This window comes from Triturus cristatus, chromosome 10, assembly GCF_964204655.1.
Source record: "Triturus cristatus chromosome 10, aTriCri1.1, whole genome shotgun sequence".
NCBI classification, from domain to species: domain Eukaryota; kingdom Metazoa; phylum Chordata; class Amphibia; order Caudata; family Salamandridae; genus Triturus; species Triturus cristatus.
Genome location: NC_140593.1, coordinates 848,004,790 through 848,017,752, shown reverse-complemented (window position 1 = coordinate 848,017,752; position 12,963 = coordinate 848,004,790). Strand labels below are relative to the sequence as shown.

The 12,963-nt window shown below is 47.4% G+C and overlaps 17 non-coding genes across 17 annotated transcripts; all 17 read right to left on the bottom strand.

The window, feature by feature from the left end:
• Positions 1 to 70: 70 nt before the first annotated feature.
• On the bottom strand, positions 71 to 142 carry TRNAP-CGG (transfer RNA proline (anticodon CGG)). The gene has a single exon. It is a non-coding gene; the product is annotated as a tRNA-Pro (tRNA).
• Positions 143 to 1,078: 936 nt separating this feature from the next.
• On the bottom strand, positions 1,079 to 1,190 carry TRNAL-CAA (transfer RNA leucine (anticodon CAA)). Its single transcript has 2 exons — positions 1,153 to 1,190; positions 1,079 to 1,124 (listed from the first exon to the last, which is right to left on the bottom strand). It is a non-coding gene; the product is annotated as a tRNA-Leu (tRNA).
• A 1,706-nt stretch (positions 1,191 to 2,896) lies between these two features.
• TRNAP-CGG (transfer RNA proline (anticodon CGG)) lies at positions 2,897 to 2,968 on the bottom strand. Its single transcript has one exon. It is a non-coding gene; the product is annotated as a tRNA-Pro (tRNA).
• A 936-nt stretch (positions 2,969 to 3,904) lies between these two features.
• TRNAL-CAA (transfer RNA leucine (anticodon CAA)) lies at positions 3,905 to 4,016 on the bottom strand. The gene is made up of 2 exons: positions 3,979 to 4,016; positions 3,905 to 3,950 (listed from the first exon to the last, which is right to left on the bottom strand). It is a non-coding gene; the product is annotated as a tRNA-Leu (tRNA).
• Positions 4,017 to 4,304: 288 nt separating this feature from the next.
• On the bottom strand, positions 4,305 to 4,377 carry TRNAV-AAC (transfer RNA valine (anticodon AAC)). Its single transcript has one exon. It is a non-coding gene; the product is annotated as a tRNA-Val (tRNA).
• Positions 4,378 to 4,763: 386 nt separating this feature from the next.
• Positions 4,764 to 4,835, bottom strand: TRNAP-AGG (transfer RNA proline (anticodon AGG)). The gene has a single exon. It is a non-coding gene; the product is annotated as a tRNA-Pro (tRNA).
• Positions 4,836 to 5,722: 887 nt separating this feature from the next.
• On the bottom strand, positions 5,723 to 5,794 carry TRNAP-CGG (transfer RNA proline (anticodon CGG)). Its single transcript has one exon. It is a non-coding gene; the product is annotated as a tRNA-Pro (tRNA).
• A 936-nt stretch (positions 5,795 to 6,730) lies between these two features.
• TRNAL-CAA (transfer RNA leucine (anticodon CAA)) lies at positions 6,731 to 6,842 on the bottom strand. The gene is made up of 2 exons: positions 6,805 to 6,842; positions 6,731 to 6,776 (listed from the first exon to the last, which is right to left on the bottom strand). It is a non-coding gene; the product is annotated as a tRNA-Leu (tRNA).
• Positions 6,843 to 7,589: 747 nt separating this feature from the next.
• TRNAP-AGG (transfer RNA proline (anticodon AGG)) lies at positions 7,590 to 7,661 on the bottom strand. The gene has a single exon. It is a non-coding gene; the product is annotated as a tRNA-Pro (tRNA).
• An 887-nt stretch (positions 7,662 to 8,548) lies between these two features.
• On the bottom strand, positions 8,549 to 8,620 carry TRNAP-CGG (transfer RNA proline (anticodon CGG)). Its single transcript has one exon. It is a non-coding gene; the product is annotated as a tRNA-Pro (tRNA).
• Positions 8,621 to 9,556: 936 nt separating this feature from the next.
• TRNAL-CAA (transfer RNA leucine (anticodon CAA)) lies at positions 9,557 to 9,668 on the bottom strand. The gene is made up of 2 exons: positions 9,631 to 9,668; positions 9,557 to 9,602 (listed from the first exon to the last, which is right to left on the bottom strand). It is a non-coding gene; the product is annotated as a tRNA-Leu (tRNA).
• A 288-nt stretch (positions 9,669 to 9,956) lies between these two features.
• On the bottom strand, positions 9,957 to 10,029 carry TRNAV-AAC (transfer RNA valine (anticodon AAC)). Its single transcript has one exon. It is a non-coding gene; the product is annotated as a tRNA-Val (tRNA).
• A 386-nt stretch (positions 10,030 to 10,415) lies between these two features.
• Positions 10,416 to 10,487, bottom strand: TRNAP-AGG (transfer RNA proline (anticodon AGG)). Its single transcript has one exon. It is a non-coding gene; the product is annotated as a tRNA-Pro (tRNA).
• Positions 10,488 to 10,916: 429 nt separating this feature from the next.
• TRNAV-UAC (transfer RNA valine (anticodon UAC)) lies at positions 10,917 to 10,989 on the bottom strand. The gene has a single exon. It is a non-coding gene; the product is annotated as a tRNA-Val (tRNA).
• A 385-nt stretch (positions 10,990 to 11,374) lies between these two features.
• On the bottom strand, positions 11,375 to 11,446 carry TRNAP-CGG (transfer RNA proline (anticodon CGG)). The gene has a single exon. It is a non-coding gene; the product is annotated as a tRNA-Pro (tRNA).
• Positions 11,447 to 12,382: 936 nt separating this feature from the next.
• On the bottom strand, positions 12,383 to 12,494 carry TRNAL-CAA (transfer RNA leucine (anticodon CAA)). Its single transcript has 2 exons — positions 12,457 to 12,494; positions 12,383 to 12,428 (listed from the first exon to the last, which is right to left on the bottom strand). It is a non-coding gene; the product is annotated as a tRNA-Leu (tRNA).
• Positions 12,495 to 12,782: 288 nt separating this feature from the next.
• TRNAV-AAC (transfer RNA valine (anticodon AAC)) lies at positions 12,783 to 12,855 on the bottom strand. The gene has a single exon. It is a non-coding gene; the product is annotated as a tRNA-Val (tRNA).
• Positions 12,856 to 12,963: the final 108 nt, after the last annotated feature.

Here is a 12,963-nt window from a genome sequence, read left to right as displayed (position 1 = left end):
GGCGTCTTATAGCATTGAAAAGAAGAAATGGTCCTATATAATAAGCAGCCTAAAAATAATTCCACAGCTTGGGCTCGTCCGGGATTTGAACCCGGGACCTCTCGCACCCGAAGCGAGAATCATACCCCTAGACCAACGAGCCTGATTCCCGAGTCGGCAATTTGAACAATTTCTGATGCGTCTTTCAGAAACAAAGCAGTGCTATTTGGCTGCTCTCTCTCTATGTGAGCCACACAAAGTCATGTTTCTCTCAAGATGTTGTTTTTTTCACTCTTGCAAGGAAGGGATCAGCCGATATCCTAGCTGCCAGTGAGCAGAAAAAAGGCACTGATGAGAACTGCAGGCACTTTCTGGCACTTGTACTTCTCTGCAAGTCCTGGACCCTTGCCCCATAAACTTCCATCCCAGAAGCAAGGGAGGGCCTGCCAATTCTTGCTCCTAAGAAAGAGGCGTTTGATTCTTGGATTCAAACACGCTCACTCAGCGCTCGATCAGGCGAGATCAGGTGAGATTTATATGAGTGGCTCGCAGGACTGAAACACTCACCTGGGAGACCCAGGGTGGCTGAATTCCCAGAATGGTCATTGTTGGGCAAGTCACCTCCTTTCCTCCTGCCTCAATCTAGAATTGGCTGCAAATCACAAGATAGAGTTCAATGTCCATGTGTACTGCCTACTCCCAGCTACCTCTCTGTCTTCCTTATGTAAATTAAAATTCGCAAGGGGTGACCAATGACAATCTGCTCCTCCCACATAACCAGGAAGCCCTGTTGAACATGTCTGCCTGTGTTGTTGCAGGGACAGTGCCTTCTCCGCCCAAAAGGTGGCAGGAGAGCCTCACAACAAAGATAGGATCAACTGCTTAGTGAGAAACCAGCACGGCAGTTAGTGTGATGGAGTGCAAATTTAACGGAAGTTGTGCCTGAGGTGTCCCTTCCAGGAATACATGGAATTGTGATTGAGGGCCCAGCCTGATCGTTGGTGGATTTCTCGTCATATGTTACAGGTCCGTGCAAAGATTGTGGCGTGTGGGGAATGCACTGCAAAAAACAGGAAGATTTAAGGGTGTAAAAGAGACCTGTCAGAAGTGGGATTTGAACCCACGCCTCCATGAGGAGACCAGAATTCTCAGTTGCACTGAAGATCAAGCTCTCTTGAGTCTGGCGCCTTAGACCACTCGGCCATCCTGACAGCCCTGGCTATGTACAGGTCTGACTCTTCTGTCTGCACTTGCCAATGTTTGCACTTACAGCGTTCACAGCAATGTCACAGGTGTAAAGGCCCCACAATACAACATGGCATGATAAAAAAAAAGCTAGGCACAAGAGCGACCACTGATGGATGCGGATTACTTTGTTTCGTCTTGCAAAAGTAAAGGAAGTTTCCCACGGCTCGCTGGGTTCATGGACCGCCTCTTCTTAAGCTTGCATTGAGATAATAAGGTTTTAGAGGGTGCACATAAAAGCAGCTCATGCACAGTGTTTCTGCCCGGTCTCGTACCGGGGACCTTTCGCGTGTTAGGCGAACGTGATGACCACTACACTACAGAAACTAACTTGCTGTGTTTTACTGTTAGAGCAAGGTTCCTCTCAAGGATTCTCTCTACTTCTATTCTGCTGTATCAGCAGCCACTCAGAAAGCGAGGAGCAAGTGTGAAAACTGCAGAGATATCAGCCAACATGCTTGCAATTAGACGTATTAAAAATTTACTTATGCAGGCATCGACAGACAAATATCTGATGCCTAAATGCCAGCAAGTACAGCTTGGGAAAGCATCACCTGGGACACACACAGACTAAGCATGAAGGCAGAAAAAGCATGGATATCCGTTTTTCTTCTGAGGTTCAAAATAATTTGTGCAACAATGCGCCGAGTGTAATGAGAAATAGTCAGGCATTGTGAGTTTTGAGTAGGATTCGTATGTTTACCTCTAAAAAAGGGCTCGTCTGGGATTTGAACCCGGGACCTCTCGCACCCTAAGCGAGAATCATACCCCTAGACCAACGAGCCGAGGCACACAAGAGTCACCTTTCGCACCAGCTCCGGGGGTTATTGGCAGCGAGTCGGTGAATGCTTCACCCAAAGCAAGCAACTGCACATGCTGCTCTCTTCTGCAATATGGTTGCTGTCTTTTCCATGGCCGTCATCGAACAAGAAATGAAAATGCCTCCATCCTTCAGACATTTTGTTTGCTCTAGGTGTATGCTCTCGGTGAGGACAATAAAACAATTTCTGCTCTCATGCCTTGCTTTCATCAAGTAGGCCCACCCTTCAGTACAAAAGGACGTGCAAACGAATGGCGCAAACTATCGTCACTTCTCTTTTTGAGCTGTCACTGATGCCCCTGGAGCACAGTACGTCACGCTGGCGAGGGATAGACAGCTTCCATTATCTCAGCTTTCCTATAAGTTGAGAGAGTAAATGCAAACAATAAGCTGCTGTTTCTGCCCGGTCTCGAGCCAGGGACCTTTCGCGTGTAAAGCAAACGTGATAACCACTACACCACAGAAACAGATACTCTGGCAGCAATCTTCTTGGCATGTAGTGGGCTGGAAAGCACAGACCAAGGGCCAATGTCCATGAAGCTCAACGTTGGACCCTCCTTACCCGATCTCTTTCTTTGGAAGAAAGGAACGAGGACCACTTTTATTCCAAAAGGCGATTTTAAAACCATACCTGAAATCACACTAGAAAAACACTTTGAATTTAATGTTCCTACACTGATGGTCCACCCCAGAAAAGCAGTTGCAAAGAAGTCCGGCACTGAAATTCTATACGCCAAAAGTGGGAAACAGCGTGCAGGGAAAGGAACTTTCTCACCACACACGGCGTCTTATAGCATTGAAAAGAAGAAATGGTCCTATATAATAAGCAGCCTAAAAATAATTCCACAGCTTGGGCTCGTCCGGGATTTGAACCCGGGACCTCTCGCACCCGAAGCGAGAATCATACCCCTAGACCAACGAGCCTGATTCCCGAGTCGGCAATTTGAACAATTTCTGATGCGTCTTTCAGAAACAAAGCAGTGCTATTTGGCTGCTCTCTCTCTATGTGAGCCACACAAAGTCATGTTTCTCTCAAGATGTTGTTTTTTTCACTCTTGCAAGGAAGGGATCAGCCGATATCCTAGCTGCCAGTGAGCAGAAAAAAGGCACTGATGAGAACTGCAGGCACTTTCTGGCACTTGTACTTCTCTGCAAGTCCTGGACCCTTGCCCCATAAACTTCCACCCCAGAAGCAAGGGAGGGCCTGCCAATTCTTGCTCCTAAGAAAGAGGCGTTTGATTCTTGGATTCAAACACGCTCACTCAGCGCTCGATCAGGCGAGATCAGGTGAGATTTATATGAGTGGCTCGCAGGACTGAAACACTCACCTGGGAGACCCAGGGTGGCTGAATTCCCAGAATGGTCATTGTTGGGCAAGTCACCTCCTTTCCTCCTGCCTCAATCTAGAATTGGCTGCAAATCACAAGATAGAGTTCAATGTCCATGTGTACTGCCTACTCCCAGCTACCTCTCTGTCTTCCTTATGTAAATTAAAATTCGCAAGGGGTGACCAATGACAATCTGCTCCTCCCACATAACCAGGAAGCCCTGTTGAACATGTCTGCCTGTGTTGTTGCAGGGACAGTGCCTTCTCCGCCCAAAAGGTGGCAGGAGAGCCTCACAACAAAGATAGGATCAACTGCTTAGTGAGAAACCAGCACGGCAGTTAGTGTGATGGAGTGCAAATTTAACGGAAGTTGTGCCTGAGGTGTCCCTTCCAGGAATACATGGAATTGTGATTGAGGGCCCAGCCTGATCGTTGGTGGATTTCTCGTCATATGTTACAGGTCCGTGCAAAGATTGTGGCGTGTGGGGAATGCACTGCAAAAAACAGGAAGATTTAAGGGTGTAAAAGAGACCTGTCAGAAGTGGGATTTGAACCCACGCCTCCATGAGGAGACCAGAAGTCTCAGTTGCACTGAAGATCAAGCTCTCTTGAGTCTGGCGCCTTAGACCACTCGGCCATCCTGACAGCCCTGGCTATGTACAGGTCTGACTCTTCTGTCTGCACTTGCCAATGTTTGCACTTACAGCGTTCACAGCAATGTCACAGGTGTAAAGGCCCCACAATACAACATGGCATGATAAAAAAAAAGCTAGGCACAAGAGCGACCACTGATGGATGCGGATTACTTTGTTTCGTCTTGCAAAAGTAAAGGAAGTTTCCCACGGCTCGCTGGGTTCATGGACCGCCTCTTCTTAAGCTTGCATTGAGATAATAAGGTTTTAGAGGGTGCACATAAAAGCAGCTCATGCACAGTGTTTCTGCCCGGTCTCGAACCGGGGACCTTTCGCGTGTTAGGCGAACGTGATGACCACTACACTACAGAAACTAACTTGCTGTGTTTTACTGTTAGAGCAAGGTTCCTCTCAAGGATTCTCTCTACTTCTATTCTGCTTTATCAGCAGCCACTCAGAAAGCGAGGAGCAAGTGTGAAAACTGCAGAGATATCAGCCAACATGCTTGCAATTAGACGTATTAAAAATTTACTTATGCAGGCATCGACAGACAAATATCTGATGCCTAAATGCCAGCAAGTACAGCTTGGGAAAGCATCACCTGGGACACACACAGACTAAGCATGAAGGCAGAAAAAGCATGGATATCCGTTTTTCTTCTGAGGTTCAAAATAATTTGTGCAACAATGCGCCGAGTGTAATGAGAAATAGTCAGGCATTGTGAGTTTTGAGTAGGATTCGTATGTTTACCTCTAAAAAAGGGCTCGTCCGGGATTTGAACCCGGGACCTCTCGCACCCTAAGCGAGAATCATACCCCTAGACCAACAAGCCGAGGCACACAAGAGTCACCTTTCGCACCAGCTCCGGGGGTTATTGGCAGCGAGTCTGTGAATGCTTCACCCAAAGCAAGCAACTGCACATGCTGCTCTCTTCTGCAATATGGTTGCTGTCTTTTCCATGGCCGTCATCGAACAAGAAATGAAAATGCCTCCATCCTTCAGACATTTTGTTTGCTCTAGGTGTATGCTCTCGGTGAGGACAATAAAACAATTTCTGCTCTCATGCCTTGCTTTCATCAAGTAGGCCCACCCTTCAGTACAAAAGGACGTGCAAACGAATGGCGCAAACTATCGTCACTTCTCTTTTTGAGCTGTCACTGATGCCCCTGGAGCACAGTACGTCACGCTGGCGAGGGATAGACAGCTTCCATTATCTCAGCTTTCCTATAAGTTGAGAGAGTAAATGCAAACAATAAGCTGCTGTTTCTGCCCGGTCTCGAGCCAGGGACCTTTCGCGTGTAAAGCAAACGTGATAACCACTACACCACAGAAACAGATACTCTGGCAGCAATCTTCTTGGCATGTAGTGGGCTGGAAAGCACAGACCAAGGGCCAATGTCCATGAAGCTCAACGTTGGACCCTCCTTACCCGATCTCTTTCTTTGGAAGAAAGGAACGAGGACCACTTTTATTCCAAAAGGCGATTTTAAAACCATACCTGAAATCACACTAGAAAAACACTTTGAATTTAATGTTCCTACACTGATGGTCCACCCCAGAAAAGCAGTTGCAAAGAAGTCCGGCACTGAAATTCTATACGCCAAAAGTGGGAAACAGCGTGCAGGGAAAGGAACTTTCTCACCACACACGGCGTCTTATAGCATTGAAAAGAAGAAATGGTCCTATATAATAAGCAGCCTAAAAATAATTCCACAGCTTGGGCTCGTCCGGGATTTGAACCCGGGACCTCTCGCACCCGAAGCGAGAATCATACCCCTAGACCAACGAGCCTGATTCCCGAGTCGGCAATTTGAACAATTTCTGATGCGTCTTTCAGAAACAAAGCAGTGCTATTTGGCTGCTCTCTCTCTATGTGAGCCACACAAAGTCATGTTTCTCTCAAGATGTTGTTTTTTTCACTCTTGCAAGGAAGGGATCAGCCGATATCCTAGCTGCCAGTGAGCAGAAAAAAGGCACTGATGAGAACTGCAGGCACTTTCTGGCACTTGTACTTCTCTGCAAGTCCTGGACCCTTGCCCCATAAACTTCCATCCCAGAAGCAAGGGAGGGCCTGCCAATTCTTGCTCCTAAGAAAGAGGCGTTTGATTCTTGGATTCAAACACGCTCACTCAGCGCTCGATCAGGCGAGATCAGGTGAGATTTATATGAGTGGCTCGCAGGACTGAAACACTCACCTGGGAGACCCAGGGTGGCTGAATTCCCAGAATGGTCATTGTTGGGCAAGTCACCTCCTTTCCTCCTGCCTCAATCTAGAATTGGCTGCAAATCACAAGATAGAGTTCAATGTCCATGTGTACTGCCTACTCCCAGCTACCTCTCTGTCTTCCTTATGTAAATTAAAATTCGCAAGGGGTGACCAATGACAATCTGCTCCTCCCACATAACCAGGAAGCCCTGTTGAACATGTCTGCCTGTGTTGTTGCAGGGACAGTGCCTTCTCCGCCCAAAAGGTGGCAGGAGAGCCTCACAACAAAGATAGGATCAACTGCTTAGTGAGAAACCAGCACGGCAGTTAGTGTGATGGAGTGCAAATTTAACGGAAGTTGTGCCTGAGGTGTCCCTTCCAGGAATACATGGAATTGTGATTGAGGGCCCAGCCTGATCGTTGGTGGATTTCTCGTCATATGTTACAGGTCCGTGCAAAGATTGTGGCGTGTGGGGAATGCACTGCAAAAAACAGGAAGATTTAAGGGTGTAAAAGAGACCTGTCAGAAGTGGGATTTGAACCCACGCCTCCATGAGGAGACCAGAATTCTCAGTTGCACTGAAGATCAAGCTCTCTTGAGTCTGGCGCCTTAGACCACTCGGCCATCCTGACAGCCCTGGCTATGTACAGGTCTGACTCTTCTGTCTGCACTTGCCAATGTTTGCACTTACAGCGTTCACAGCAATGTCACAGGTGTAAAGGCCCCACAATACAACATGGCATGATAAAAAAAAAGCTAGGCACAAGAGCGACCACTGATGGATGCGGATTACTTTGTTTCGTCTTGCAAAAGTAAAGGAAGTTTCCCACGGCTCGCTGGGTTCATGGACCGCCTCTTCTTAAGCTTGCATTGAGATAATAAGGTTTTAGAGGGTGCACATAAAAGCAGCTCATGCACAGTGTTTCTGCCCGGTCTCGTACCGGGGACCTTTCGCGTGTTAGGCGAACGTGATGACCACTACACTACAGAAACTAACTTGCTGTGTTTTACTGTTAGAGCAAGGTTCCTCTCAAGGATTCTCTCTACTTCTATTCTGCTGTATCAGCAGCCACTCAGAAAGCGAGGAGCAAGTGTGAAAACTGCAGAGATATCAGCCAACATGCTTGCAATTAGACGTATTAAAAATTTACTTATGCAGGCATCGACAGACAAATATCTGATGCCTAAATGCCAGCAAGTACAGCTTGGGAAAGCATCACCTGGGACACACACAGACTAAGCATGAAGGCAGAAAAAGCATGGATATCCGTTTTTCTTCTGAGGTTCAAAATAATTTGTGCAACAATGCGCCGAGTGTAATGAGAAATAGTCAGGCATTGTGAGTTTTGAGTAGGATTCGTATGTTTACCTCTAAAAAAGGGCTCGTCCGGGATTTGAACCCGGGACCTCTCGCACCCTAAGCGAGAATCATACCCCTAGACCAACGAGCCGAGGCACACAAGAGTCACCTTTCGCACCAGCTCCGGGGGTTATTGGCAGCGAGTCGGTGAATGCTTCACCCAAAGCAAGCAACTGCACATGCTGCTCTCTTCTGCAATATGGTTGCTGTCTTTTCCATGGCCGTCATCGAACAAGAAATGAAAATGCCTCCATCCTTCAGACATTTTGTTTGCTCTAGGTGTATGCTCTCGGTGAGGACAATAAAACAATTTCTGCTCTCATGCCTTGCTTTCATCAAGTAGGCCCACCCTTCAGTACAAAAGGACGTGCAAACGAATGGCGCAAACTATCGTCACTTCTCTTTTTGAGCTGTCACTGATGCCCCTGGAGCACAGTACGTCACGCTGGCGAGGGATAGACAGCTTCCATTATCTCAGCTTTCCTATAAGTTGAGAGAGTAAATGCAAACAATAAGCTGCTGTTTCTGCCCGGTCTCGAGCCAGGGACCTTTCGCGTGTAAAGCAAACGTGATAACCACTACACCACAGAAACAGATACTCTGGCAGCAATCTTCTTGGCATGTAGTGGGCTGGAAAGCACAGACCAAGGGCCAATGTCCATGAAGCTCAACGTTGGACCCTCCTTACCCGATCTCTTTCTTTGGAAGAAAGGAACGAGGACCACTTTTATTCCAAAAGGCGATTTTAAAACCATACCTGAAATCACACTAGAAAAACACTTTGAATTTAATGTTCCTACACTGATGGTCCACCCCAGAAAAGCAGTTGCAAAGAAGTCCGGCACTGAAATTCTATACGCCAAAAGTGGGAAACAGCGTGCAGGGAAAGGAACTTTCTCACCACACACGGCGTCTTATAGCATTGAAAAGAAGAAATGGTCCTATATAATAAGCAGCCTAAAAATAATTCCACAGCTTGGGCTCGTCCGGGATTTGAACCCGGGACCTCTCGCACCCGAAGCGAGAATCATACCCCTAGACCAACGAGCCTGATTCCCGAGTCGGCAATTTGAACAATTTCTGATGCGTCTTTCAGAAACAAAGCAGTGCTATTTGGCTGCTCTCTCTCTATGTGAGCCACACAAAGTCATGTTTCTCTCAAGATGTTGTTTTTTTCACTCTTGCAAGGAAGGGATCAGCCGATATCCTAGCTGCCAGTGAGCAGAAAAAAGGCACTGATGAGAACTGCAGGCACTTTCTGGCACTTGTACTTCTCTGCAAGTCCTGGACCCTTGCCCCATAAACTTCCACCCCAGAAGCAAGGGAGGGCCTGCCAATTCTTGCTCCTAAGAAAGAGGCGTTTGATTCTTGGATTCAAACACGCTCACTCAGCGCTCGATCAGGCGAGATCAGGTGAGATTTATATGAGTGGCTCGCAGGACTGAAACACTCACCTGGGAGACCCAGGGTGGCTGAATTCCCAGAATGGTCATTGTTGGGCAAGTCACCTCCTTTCCTCCTGCCTCAATCTAGAATTGGCTGCAAATCACAAGATAGAGTTCAATGTCCATGTGTACTGCCTACTCCCAGCTACCTCTCTGTCTTTCTTATGTAAATTAAAATTCGCAAGGGGTGACCAATGACAATCTGCTCCTCCCACATAACCAGGAAGCCCTGTTGAACATGTCTGCCTGTGTTGTTGCAGGGACAGTGCCTTCTCCGCCCAAAAGGTGGCAGGAGAGCCTCACAACAAAGATAGGATCAACTGCTTAGTGAGAAACCAGCACGGCAGTTAGTGTGATGGAGTGCAAATTTAACGGAAGTTGTGCCTGAGGTGTCCCTTCCAGGAATACATGGAATTGTGATTGAGGGCCCAGCCTGATCGTTGGTGGATTTCTCGTCATATGTTACAGGTCCGTGCAAAGATTGTGGCGTGTGGGGAATGCACTGCAAAAAACAGGAAGATTTAAGGGTGTAAAAGAGACCTGTCAGAAGTGGGATTTGAACCCACGCCTCCATGAGGAGACCAGAAGTCTCAGTTGCACTGAAGATCAAGCTCTCTTGAGTCTGGCGCCTTAGACCACTCGGCCATCCTGACAGCCCTGGCTATGTACAGGTCTGACTCTTCTGTCTGCACTTGCCAATGTTTGCACTTACAGCGTTCACAGCAATGTCACAGGTGTAAAGGCCCCACAATACAACATGGCATGATAAAAAAAAAGCTAGGCACAAGAGCGACCACTGATGGATGCGGATTACTTTGTTTCGTCTTGCAAAAGTAAAGGAAGTTTCCCACGGCTCGCTGGGTTCATGGACCGCCTCTTCTTAAGCTTGCATTGAGATAATAAGGTTTTAGAGGGTGCACATAAAAGCAGCTCATGCACAGTGTTTCTGCCCGGTCTCGAACCGGGGACCTTTCGCGTGTTAGGCGAACGTGATGACCACTACACTACAGAAACTAACTTGCTGTGTTTTACTGTTAGAGCAAGGTTCCTCTCAAGGATTCTCTCTACTTCTATTCTGCTTTATCAGCAGCCACTCAGAAAGCGAGGAGCAAGTGTGAAAACTGCAGAGATATCAGCCAACATGCTTGCAATTAGACGTATTAAAAATTTACTTATGCAGGCATCGACAGACAAATATCTGATGCCTAAATGCCAGCAAGTACAGCTTGGGAAAGCATCACCTGGGACACACACAGACTAAGCATGAAGGCAGAAAAAGCATGGATATCCGTTTTTCTTCTGAGGTTCAAAATAATTTGTGCAACAATGCGCCGAGTGTAATGAGAAATAGTCAGGCATTGTGAGTTTTGAGTAGGATTCGTATGTTTACCTCTAAAAAAGGGCTCGTCCGGGATTTGAACCCGGGACCTCTCGCACCCTAAGCGAGAATCATACCCCTAGACCAACAAGCCGAGGCACACAAGAGTCACCTTTCGCACCAGCTCCGGGGGTTATTGGCAGCGAGTCTGTGAATGCTTCACCCAAAGCAAGCAACTGCACATGCTGCTCTCTTCTGCAATATGGTTGCTGTCTTTTCCATGGCCGTCATCGAACAAGAAATGAAAATGCCTCCATCCTTCAGACATTTTGTTTGCTCTAGGTGTATGCTCTCGGTGAGGACAATAAAACAATTTCTGCTCTCATGCCTTGCTTTCATCAAGTAGGCCCACCCTTCAGTACAAAAGGACGTGCAAACGAATGGCGCAAACTATCGTCACTTCTCTTTTTGAGCTGTCACTGATGCCCCTGGAGCACAGTACGTCACGCTGGCGAGGGATAGACAGCTTCCATTATCTCAGCTTTCCTATAAGTTGAGAGAGTAAATGCAAACAATAAGCTGCTGTTTCTGCCCGGTCTCGAACCAGGGACCTTTCGCGTGTAAAGCAAACGTGATAACCACTACACCACAGAAACAGATACTCTGGCAGCAATCTTCTTGGCATGTAGTGGGCTGGAAAGCACAGACCAAGGGCCAATGTCCATGAAGCTCAACGTTGGACCCTCCTTACCCGATCTCTTTCTTTGGAAGAAAGGAACGAGGACCACTTTTATTCCAAAAGGCGATTTTAAAACCATACCTGAAATCACACTAGAAAAACACTTTGAATTTAATGTTCCTACACTGATGGTCCACCCCAGAAAAGCAGTTGCAAAGAAGTCCGGCACTGAAATTCTATACGCCAAAAGTGGGAAACAGCGTGCAGGGAAAGGAACTTTCTCACCACACATGGCGTCTTATAGCATTGAAAAGAAGAAATGGTCCTATATAATAAGCAGCCTAAAAATAATTCCACAGCTTGGGCTCGTCCGGGATTTGAACCCGGGACCTCTCGCACCCGAAGCGAGAATCATACCCCTAGACCAACGAGCCTGATTCCCGAGTCGGCAATTTGAACAATTTCTGATGCGTCTTTCAGAAACAAAGCAGTGCTATTTGGCTGCTCTCTCTCTATGTGAGCCACACAAAGTCATGTTTCTCTCAAGATGTTGTTTTTTTCACTCTTGCAAGGAAGGGATCAGCCGATATCCTAGCTGCCAGTGAGCAGAAAAAAGGCACTGATGAGAACTGCAGGCACTTTCTGGCACTTGTACTTCTCTGCAAGTCCTGGACCCTTGCCCCATAAACTTCCACCCCAGAAGCAAGGGAGGGCCTGCCAATTCTTGCTCCTAAGAAAGAGGCGTTTGATTCTTGGATTCAAACACGCTCACTCAGCGCTCGATCAGGCTCGATCAGGCGAGATTTATATGAGTGGCTCACAGGACTGAAACACTCACCTGGGAGACCCAGGGTGGCTGAATTCCCAGAATGGTCATTGTTGGGCAAGTCACCTCCTTTCCTCCTGCCTCAATCTAGAATTGGCTGCAAATCACAAGATAGAGTTCAATGTCCGTGTGAACTGCCTACTCCCAGCTACCTCTCTGTCTTCCTTATGTAAATTAAAATTCGCAAGGGGTGACCAATGACAATCTGCTCCTCCCACATAACCAGGAAGCCCTGTTGAACATGTCTGCCTGTGTTGTTGCAGGGACAGTGCCTTCTCCGCCCAAAAGGTGGCAGGAGAGCCTCACAACAAAGATAGGATCAACTGCTTAATGAGAAACCAGCACGGCAGTTAGTGTGATGGAGTGCAAATTTAACGGAAGTTGTGCCTGAGGTGTCCCTTCCAGGAATACATGGAATTGTGATTGAGGGCCCAGCCTGATCGTTGGTGGATTTCTCGTCATATGTTACAGGTCCGTGCAAAGATTGTGGCGTGTGGGGAATGCACTGCAAAAAACAGGAAGATTTAAGGGTGTAAAAGAGACCTGTCAGAAGTGGGATTTGAACCCACGCCTCCATGAGGAGACCAGAAGTCTCAGTTGCACTGAAGATCAAGCTCTCTTGAGTCTGGCGCCTTAGACCACTCGGCCATCCTGACAGCCCTGGCTATGTACAGGTCTGACTCTTCTGTCTGCACTTGCCAATGTTTGCACTTACAGCGTTCACAGCAATGTCACAGGTGTAAAGGCCCCACAATACAACATGGCATGATAAAAAAAAAGCTAGGCACAAGAGCGACCACTGATGGATGCGGATTACTTTGTTTCGTCTTGCAAAAGTAAAGGAAGTTTCCCACGGCTCGCTGGGTTCATGGACCGCCTCTTCTTAAGCTTGCATTGAGATAATAAGGTTTTAGAGGGTGCACATAAAAGCAGCTCATGCACAGTGTTTCTGCCCGGTCTCGAACCGGGGACCTTTCGCGTGTTAGGCGAACGTGATGACCACTACACTACAGAAACTAACTTGCTGTCTTTTACTGTTAGAGCAAGGTTCCTCTCAAGGATTCTCTCTACTTCTATTCTGCTGTATCAGCAGCCACTCAGAAAGCGAGGAGCAAGTGTGAAAAC